A 10,857-nucleotide genomic window follows, 5' to 3' on the forward strand; every position below is an offset into this window, starting at 1 on the left:
TTGTGCAGATGGGGACTCGTAGAGAGCCATAATGCTCCTCAGCATTTTCCGCTTTAATCCAATACCCTCTAGTGTTTGATACATAAAATCCCAACCCACCCTATCGAAAGCCTTTTCGGCATCAATTGATAATAAACACATAGGGTCCCCTGTTCTGTTTGCTCTGTCTATCAACGAAATGGATCTAATAGTGTTGTCCCTAGCCTCTCTTCCCAGGACGAATCCTACCTGATCTTGATTTATCAAATGAGGCAAGAGACCACTTAATCTTTTAGCGATCATTTTGGCATAAATTTTGACATCTATGTTGATGAGTGAAATGGGACGATAACTGCTACACAGGGAGGGATCCTTATCTGATTTTGGAATAATTGTTATATGGGCGGCTAGAGCCTGTGGGGGAAACGACCCCCCCCCCCCGATGCGACAAAATTACATGCGGTCAGAAATGGAGGGCCCAGAAGGTCCGAGAATTGCTTATAAAACCCCGCTGAATAGCCGTCAGGGCCAGGACTTTTACCTGACTTCAGGTCTCCAATTACTGAGGTGACCTCTAATGAGAAGTCTTCCTCCAGACCCACTAGGCACTCCTCTGAAACCGCGGGCAACCTATTTGATTGAATTTAAGATTTTATTTTATCATGGAGCAAGTGAGTCGGGAGATCCCCAAAGTGACCTTTTATGTTATATAGGGAGTTATAGTAGTCATGAAAGCTGAACAAAATATCCCGTGTACTATGTGCTACCTTACCCTTAGCGGTTTTTATGGAAGGGATGAAAGTCTGCGGACCTCTTGGGCGTAGGGCCCTTGCTAAGAATTTGCCACTCTTGTTTCCTAAGTGGTAGAAACGGCTCCTAATTTTCTCTCTAAGACACCGGGACTTCTGATCCAGAATTGTAAGTAATTTTTGTCTGGCCGTGGATAAGTCTGACAGGGTAACTGGAGAAAGATCTTGTTTATGTTGTGACTCGAGTTTAGAGATTGTAGAAGAGAGATCAGCTATTTCTGCTATACGGATCCTCTTGAGGCGGGCACCGTGGGAGATCAGGACACCCCTCAAAACACTCTTCAGAGCCTCCCATTTTATCGCAGGAGACGTGGGGTCCGATGAATGATCCTCCACAAAGCCTTCTATAGATTGTTTCACCTCTGAGACACATAATGGATCTCGCAATAAGTTCTCATTTAGGCGCCAAGAGAATCCAGGCCTCACTCTGAGGTGTCCAATTTTATTGAAAAATAAATAGGTGCGTGGTCGGACCTCAACATCGACCCCACCTCCGCCCCCACCCCCGAATCCAACAGGGAATGGGATACAAAAAAATAATCGATTCTGCTGTAGACAGAATGTGCCTGTGAATAGAAGCTATAGTCTCTTGTATCCGGGTGGAGAGCCCTCCACACATCAACCAGACGTAGATCACTCATCTGCTTTCTTACCTTTTTGATAGTAGACAGGGGATAAGAGGACCTACCCGATGACACGTCAATTGAGGGGTTCATTGGAAGATTGAGGTCACCTCCCAAAAGAATCGGCGAGTTGCCCGCGAAATTCTCCAGTAGCTTTTTGCACGAATAGCTGAATTTCTGCTGGTCCTGGTTAGGAAAATAAATACTCGCCAAAGTAAGCTCACGAGATCCCCAAATCAATTTTAAGAAAATAAATCTCCCCTCTGGATCAATCATCGAGTCAAGGACCTCCGGGACGAAGGACTTGTGAAAACCTATGGATACTCCCTTGGACTTAGCATGGAGGTTCGTGCTATGAAACCATTTCGGATAGTAAAGGGATGTACAGTCAGGAGTCACCCCAGTCTTAAAGTGAGTCTCCTGAGGTAATAAAATTGAGACACGTTGTTTATGGCTGGAGTACAAAATCTGTTTTCTTTTTTCTGGAACGTTGAGCCCCTTAACATTATATGAACAAAATCTGATCTCAGCCATAGTCAAGGTATTTTTTAGGGAGTTGGTAATATGGGCGCGGAAACCGGGTCTCCCGGGCACTCATAAGTGAATCCAGAGTTGGAAATAGGCTGGGGGGTTGAGAGTTGAGCAACAGAGAGGAGGGGGAAGAAATAAAGACAAACAAATAGAAAGAAAGAAGAGTTCAATGTGAGGTGTATACACACCTACAAGAAGGAGTCGTGACGTGGAGGTGTGTCCCATGTCCACCAAACACGTCTATTTGAGTGAGGAAAAGCCGATGGTCAGAACCGTTCGCCACCCCCACGGCCCAGACACCCCAAAAACAGGTAATAAACAGTTTTAGGTCAACAAAACGGAAAAAAGGGCCTAGTGCCCAACATCTAGATCTTCTTAATCCAAGTTTTAAGCTCTAGCTACTTAAAGTTAACTGTTTGGAGGAAAGTTAGACCTTTTATAGCATCATAGGTAAAAAACTGGAGTGTCTACAAAGATGACAACCAACCATACAATTAAGCACGGGCAAACCAAGTACATGTCGGACCAAGAGTCCGGATATCCTGTTAGAACGCAAATATGTCAGATGAAAAACTTTGAATATGATGAGGAACATGGGTGCCCCCTCAGGTTTGATCGGGAGCTGAGCCATTCTTTTTAGGTTGCTTGGAGTGGGGGGATTTCAGCCATCTGGGTGGGATGTCTGGAAGCTGAAGGGACCTTGGCCAGTCAGGAAGCTCAGTCAACGGTAGTTCAAAAGTTCCCAGGAAGGTGGCCAGGTCTCCCAAATTGCGAAAAATTGCTGATTTCCCGCCTTTAAAAGCAATCAGTTGAAACGGGAATCCCCATTTGTATAGAATGTCTTTTTCTTTAAGGAGAGACAAAAGTGGACGCAGAGCTCTTCTTAGTTGCAGGGTCCGCCTAGACAAATCTGATAGTATTAAGATCTGTGCTCCACAAAAGGTAATGGAGCCTTTCTGTCTAGCGGCTAACATAATAGTTTCTTTGACTTTGTAATAGTGTATTCTGCATATGACGTCTCTGGGTCTTGAGTCTGATTGCGGTTTGGGTCCAAGGGATCTGTGGATCCTGTCAAATTCTATGGAACTTGCACCTTTGTTGTTTAAGATCTCGAGGGACAGTTTTTGGACTGTACTGTCTAGTTCAGTTGGGCTGATAGACTCAGGGAGGCCGCGTATTCTAATGTTATTGCGTCTGTTGCGGTTCTCTAAGTCCTCTAACCCTGTAGCCATGTCCTCCAGTCTCATGGTATGATTTACCAGAACCTCTCTGTGAGTTTGAAGTTCCTGTAAGATAATTTCCTGAGATTTCTCAACGTCTTCCACTCTAGATGTAAATTCTGATTTTAGGACCTGTAGTTCCTTCTTGTAAGAATTTTCAATTCTGCAGGCAAATGTCTCTAAGTCATTTTTGGTGGGAAGAGTTCTGATAAATTTACTGAGGTCCTGGATAGTCAGATCATCTGGGAATTCAGAGTTATCGTCCCCCTCATATGTGACTCTATCAGGGGAGCTGTGAGAGGCTAGGGAGTCCTGTGAGGAGGAACAATCCCCAGGGATCTTGGAAGAGGACTGGGATCTGGTGTTCCTCAGCTGATTTTTTGTGGTAATGAAGCGATCCATGTCTACTGAGTGAGCTAAAGGATCTAGAGATTGTCCAACACGTTTTTTGGTTCTGCCCATAGAAATCAGCGGGTTATAGCTGGTCACATCTGGCCACGGGGGGAGGCACACGGAGCCAGGACAGCTACATCACGCAGCCTGAACCCCCATCAGCATACTCCCCTCCTCCAGGATGACCCCTTCCCTATATGAGGAGATGGCCTAGGGACCTTCAATTGTCTAGCAGCTTTCGTGCTGCAGCGCTGACCCGAGGAGTGAGCTGTGCCTCAGGCTGTGTCTTTGCCTCCCAGCAAGATGGCGGCTTTTGGCGCCAAAAGAGGGACCAGAGAGAGGGAGACCTTGTATGGCACCTCCAAGGACCTGCTGGTATCTTATCTGGACACCCCACCTCGGGTAGTGAACCGGCAGGTGAGTGGCCACTGAGGGGGTAAAGCGGTGCCTCACCGCTGGTGGACGGAGCCGTGGTCCGCCTGCAGTGCGGTGTTCTGGGGTTAAGATGGCTGCCGCGTCTTCTGGGGGCTACTGTCCTCCCGCTCTACCAGCTTCCCCACTCACCAGACCTTCTCGGAGCTGCGCCGCAATCCCGGGCGTGCTCCTTCGCGCCGGCACTCTCACCGCTACTCCTCTGCCATCAGAGCGGCGCGCTTCCACCTCCGGGCTCCAGCCGACAAGCGATGATGATGCCTCGCAGTGGGAGCGTTCCAGCTCCCATCGGTACCGGGCACCGGCAGGTATGTCGTCTCGGATATGTGTGGGGTACTGTGGACCGGGGTCCGCGGGGTGAAAAGGCAGATTTTCGCCCTTTATTCTGAGAGGGACCGAGGAGCTCGTCCAAGGCACGTCTGCTCGGCTCCTGGTCCAGGCCACGCCCCACGAGTTGTACTTTTGAACGACATCATTGGTTTTACCATGTCGTGTACTAGAAAACGGGAAAAAAATTCCAAGTGTGGTGAAATTGCAAAAAAAGTGCAATCCCACACTTGTTTTTTGCTAGGTTCACTAAATGCTAAAACTGACCTGCCATTATTATTCTTCAGGTCAGTACGAGTTTATAGACACCTAACATGACTAGGTTATTTCTAATCTAAGTGGTGAAAAAAAATTCCAAACTTTGCTAAAAAAAAAAAAAAAATGGTGCTATTTTCCGATACTCGTAGCGTTTCCATTTTTCATGATCTGGGGTCGGTTGAGGGCTTATTTTTTGCGTGCTGAGCTGGTGTTTTTAATGATAGCATTTTGGTGCAGATACGTTCTTTTGTTATTGCATTTTAATGCAATGTCGCAATGATCATTTTTCACACAGGACCCTGCAGGTTTGGATTTCTTTTTCCCTTTATTATAACGATCTTTTAAAAACTGCATTTTTGGGTTATATTTGTCTAATATTTCCATTTGTTTGGTGATCTGAAACATTTTAGTGTGACAAACATGCAAAAGAATAGGAAATCTGGAAAGGGGCTAACACTTTATCACACCATGTATGCTCAGATATATGTGAAAAGAAAAAGGTAGTCGGCTCACCTGCTGTCTGGGTTTCTCCTCATTCCTTCCCGCATGGAAAAAGGGTTACGCAAGCAGTCCAATATGCAAGAAACAGATGAATTCCAGCGGAAAAACAGGGATCTTGTTAAAAGTTCAACATTTATTTATACATAGTTAAAATACATAGTAACATAGTAACATAGTTAGTAAGGCCGAAAAAAGACATTTGTCCATCCAGTTCAGCCTATATTCCATCATAATAAATCCCCAGATCTACGTCCTTCTACAGAACCTAATAATTGTATGATACAATATTGTTCTGCTCCAGGAAGACATCCAGGCCTCTCTTGAACCCCTAGACTGAGTTCGCCATCACCACCTCCTCAGGCAAGCAATTCCAGATTCTCACTGCCCTAACAGTAAAGAATCCTCTTCTATGTTGGTGGAAAAACCTTCTCTCCTCCAGACGCAAAGAATGCCCCCTTGTGCCCGTCACCTTCCTTGGTATAAACAGATCCTCAGCGAGATATTTGTATTGTCCCCTTATATACTTATACATGGTTATTAGATCGCCCCTCAGTCGTCTTTTTTCTAGACTAAATAATCCTAATTTCGCTAATCTATCTGGGTATTGTAGTTCTCCCATCCCCTTTATTAACTTTGTTGCCCTCCTTTGTACTCTCTCTAGTTCCATTATATCCTTCCTGAGCACCGGTGCCCAAAACTGGACACAGTACTCCATGTGTGGTCTAACTAGGGATTTGTACAGAGGCAGTATAATGCTCTCATCATGTGTATCCAGACCTCTTTTAATGCACCCCATGATCCTGTTTGCCTTGGCAGCTGCTGCCTGGCACTGGCTGCTCCAGGTAAGTTTATCATTAACTAGGATCCCCAAGTCCTTCTCCCTGTGAGATTTACCCAGTGGTTTCCCGTTCAGTGTGTAATGGTGATATTGATTCCTTCTTCCCATGTGTATAACCTTACATTTATCATTGTTAAACCTCATCTGCCACCTTTCAGCCCAAGTTTCCAACTTATCCAGATCCATCTGTAGCAGAATACTATCTTCTCTTGTATTAACTGCTTTACATAGTTTTGTATCATCTGCAAATATCAATATTTTACTGTGTAAACCTTCTACCAGATCATTAATGAATATGTTGAAGAGAACAGGTCCCAATACCGACCCCTGCGGTACCCCACTGGTCACAGCGACCCAGTTAGAGACTATACCATTTATAACCACCCTCTGCTTACTATCACTAAGCCAGTTACTAACCCATTTACACACATTTTCCCCCAGACCAAGCATTCTCATTTTGTGTACCAACCTCTTGTGCGGCACGGTATCAAACGCTTTGGAAAAATCGAGATATACCACGTCCAATGACTCACCGTGGTCCAGCCTATAGCTTACCTCTTCATAAAAACTGATTAGATTGGTGACAGGAGCGATTTCTCATAAACCCATGCTGATATGGAGTTAAACAGTTATTCTCATTGAGATAATCCAGAATAACATCCTTCAGAAACCCTTCAAATATTTTACCAACAGTAGAGGTTAGACTTACTGGCCTATAATTTCCAGGTTCACTTTTAGAGCCCTTTTTGAATATTGGCACCACATTTTCCTATGCGCCAGTCCTGCGGAACAGACCCCGTCGCTATAGAGTCCCTAAAAATAAGAAATAATGGTTTATCTATTACATTACTTAGTTCTCTTAGTACTCGTGGGTAGTGTTGAGCATTCCGATACCGCAAGTATCGGGTATCGGCCGATACTTGCGGGTATCGGAATTCCGATACCGAGATCCGATACTTTTGTGGTATCGGGTATCGGTATCGAAACAACATTAATGTAATAATGTGTAAAAGAGAGAATTAAAATAAAAAATATTGCTATACTCACCTCTCCGACGCAGCCTGGACCTCAGCGAGGGAACCGGCAGCGTTGTTTGCTTAAAATTCGCGCGTTTACTTCCTTACTTGAAGTCCCGGCTTCAGGAAGTAAACGCGCAAATTTTAAGCAAACAACGCTGCCGGTTCCCTCGCTGACGTCCAGGCTGCGTCGGAGAGGTGAGTATAGCAATATTTTTTATTTTAATTCTTTCTTTTACACATTAATATGGTTCCCAGGGCCTGAAGGAGAGTTTCCTCCCCTTCAGACCCTGGGAACCATCAGGGATACCGTCCGATACTTGAGTCCCATTGACTTGTATTGGTATCGGGTATCGGTATCGGATTGGATCCGATACTTTGCCGGTATCGGCCGATACTTTCCGATACCGATACTTTCAAGTATTGGACGGTATCGCTCAACACTACTCGTGGGTGTATGCCATCCGGACCCGGAGATTTATCTATTTTAATCTTATTTAGCCGGTTTCGCACCTCTTCTTGGGTTTGTTGGTGACCCTTAATATAGGGTTTTCATTGTTTCTTGGGATTTCACCTAGCATTTCATTTTCCACCGTGAATACCGTGGAGAAGAAGGTGTTTAATATGTTAGCCTTTTCCTCATCATCTACAACCATTCTTTCCTCACTATTTTTTAAGGGGCCTACATTTTCAGTTTTTATTCTTTTACTATTGATATAGTTGAAGAACAGTTTGGGATTAGTTTTACTCTCCTTAGCAATGTGCTTCTCTGTTTCCTTTTTGGCAGCTTTAATTAGTTTTTTAGATAAAGTATTTTTCTCCCTATAGTTTTTTAGAGCTTCAATGGTGCCATCCTGCTTTAGTAGTGCAAATGCTTTCTTTTTACTGTTAATTGCCTGTCTTACTTCTTTTTTTAGCCACATTGGGTTTTTCCTATTTCTAGTCCTTTTATTCCCACAAGGTATAAACCGCTTACAGTGCCTATTTAGGATGTTCTTAAACATTTTCCATTTATTATCTGTATTCTTATTTCTGAGGATATTGTCCCAGTCTACCAGATTAAGGGCATCTCTAAGCCGGTCAAACTTTGCCTTCCTAAAGTTCAGTGTTTTTGTGACTCCCTGACAAGTCCCCCTAGTGAAAGACAGGTGAACCTGTACAATATTGTGGTCGCTATTTCCTAGATGCCCGACCACCTGCAGATTTGTTATTCTGTCAGGTCTATTAGATAGTATTAGGTCTAAAAGTGCTGCTCCTCTGGTTGGATTCTGCACCAATTGTGAAAGATAATTTTTCTTGGTTATTAGCAGAAACCTGTTGCCTTTATGGGTTTCACAGGTTTCTGTTTCCCAGTTAATATCCGGGTAGTTAAAGTCCCCCATAACCAGGACCTCATTATGGGTTGCATATGTTATCTCACATGGTACACCACAAAAAATATTGAAAACTAGCTGCTGTAACACCATGCACAATATAGCGTTAGGGACGGCGTTAGCTGCGTACAAACGAATGTTGAACTTTTTAACAAGATCCCTGTTTTACCGCTGGAATTCATCTGTTACTTGCATACTGTATGCTCACCTCCCGCATTGGTGCCATTCCAGCGGTGTCTGCGCTCTCTCCTGGGCTCAGGTGAGGTTGTTACGTCACATGAGCTCTGCGCCCAATCAGCGCCGGCTTCACTGTCCCCGCCTTCGGACATAAGTAAATAACAGGAAGTGATCGGTCAGCCGCAGCTCTCACTTCCTGTTGATTTAGTGATTCTCTAATAGAGGCCGTCCCATCGGTAATATGCCGTCCCCCAGTATGTATCGGGAACAGTATAGAACAGCTTGGCTTTCCATCAAAGGTTTCTCAAGTCTGCAGGCACTAAATGTAACATGTCAATTTCCACAGAAGACACAAAATCAATGACATCTGGACTATGAATTCCCTTATTAATTGTAAAACCAATTATGTTGTATACTGTACAATGCAATTCATGCAACCTTAAATATGTGGGATGTACAAGCCGAAAACTGAAAAAAGAATATTGGAACATCTACAAACGTTACCAGTAACAGGACACATTCGGGAGTAAGCAGACATTTTCTGGTGACACATAATGGGAACAGCCAAAGTCTCACAATCTTTGGAATTGAGTTAATCGTCCAGATAGAGGAGGAGACTGGAGGAAACACTGTTATTGAGGAAGGCGCCCGGGATTAGGTGGGACACGAAGCGACCCATAGGAATGACTTCTAGAAATGATACTATGTGTAATTACTGACGTGTAGTATTGATATTGTTCTCTAATTAGGAGTTTGTCCATATTCCATATAGCGCTGTATTAATTGCATTTTGTTACATTTATGTTTACAATTTCTATGTCCACATGGTTTTCCATGGTTCTCATGATTGGTGGTTGGTTGATTTAAATGGTATATCCCATGATTCCCTGATATAATCTGACTAAGGGCGGTCCACCAGAAACGCGTCAGGTGAACCTTCCCACTCCCCATCATGGATATTAGAACAATATTCTAATCATTATGGAATAAAGCATTGAAGACTTTCTCCATGTCTGCTGCAATCTGTCTTCTTCCTGTGTAATAAGCTGAGTGTCCGTCCTCCTGACGGCTCCGTGATTAGTTTCCCCAGGGCTCATTCAGACGAGCGCTCTATGGGAACGTGTGCTGTTCCTGTGCACCGTGAAGAGCCGGTGTGCCGGTGCACATGGCAGATTCTCCACATGAACCAATGGTTTGAGAGAAAAACATTGTAACGGGTATTATACGGGTCAGATGTCTGGACCAGTCGTGTGTGTTTGTATTGTGGGAAATCTGGTTCCATTGTGTCCTCTGTTTCTCTTACAGCCGCTATTCCCTAGTGGTAGAAGAGCGGGTCCTTTCACAGCCGCTATTCCCTAGTGGTGGAGGAGCGGGTCCTTTCTCTCACAGCCGCTATTCCCTAGTGGTGGAGGAGCGGGTCCTTTCAGAGCTGCTATTCCCTAGTGGTGGAGGAGCGGGTCCTGTTGTGAATTCCGCTCTTTGGCTCCCTCCGGTGGTTGTAAGTGGCACTTTTGTGAGTTCTGCTCTTGGGCTCCCTCCGGTGGATTTAAGTGGAACTGCTGCTTCTTGGATTTAGCATTCAGCAGCTGCTTCCACTGATCGTCTATTCTGGCTCGGCTATTTATCCTGGCTCTGTCCTTCAGCCTGTGCCAGTTGTCAATGGTTCCTGGTTGGATTTACATCTCTCTTGGATTTCCCTGATATTCTGTCCAGTTCACCAAAGATAAGTCCTTTGTTCTTTTGCAGTTCACTTGTTGTGGACTTAATCGTTCAGCACATTCTATGTTTTTTTTCTAGTCCAGCTTGTCAGTATGTTTTGTTCAGTTAAGCTGGAAGCTCTGGAAAGCAGATTTACCCTCCGCACCTTTAGTCAGGTGTGGAGATTTTTGTAAACTCTGTGGTGGATTTTTCTAGTTTTTAATACTGACCGCACAGTATTCTTTCCTGTTCTATTTATCTAGCTAGATTGGCCTCCTTTGCTACATCCTGGTTTCATTCTGTGTATGTCATTTCCCTCTCCACTCACAGTCAATATTTGTGGGGGGCTGTCTGTCCTTTGGGAATTTTCTCTGAGGCAAGATAGCTTTCCTGTTTCTATCTTTAGGGGTAGTTAGTCCTCCGGCTGTGACGAGGTGTCTAGGGAGTGACAGGAACATACCACGGCTACTTCTAGTGTTGTGTTAAGTTCAGGAACTGCAGTCAGTACAGGTACCACCTCCTCCAGAGCACGTCCCATGTTGCTCCTAAACCACCAGTTCATAACAGTACAACTGGCCAAAAATGAATTAAATGCATCTCAAAAGAAGGAAAAAAAAGTTCTGAACCATTTTTTTTTTTTTGCAGTCTGTTTTGTCTTTTTTTTTCCTCTTAATCTCTGGGT

This window comes from Ranitomeya variabilis, chromosome 2 (genome assembly GCF_051348905.1).
Source record: "Ranitomeya variabilis isolate aRanVar5 chromosome 2, aRanVar5.hap1, whole genome shotgun sequence".
Classification (NCBI taxonomy): Eukaryota; Metazoa; Chordata; class Amphibia; order Anura; family Dendrobatidae; genus Ranitomeya; species Ranitomeya variabilis.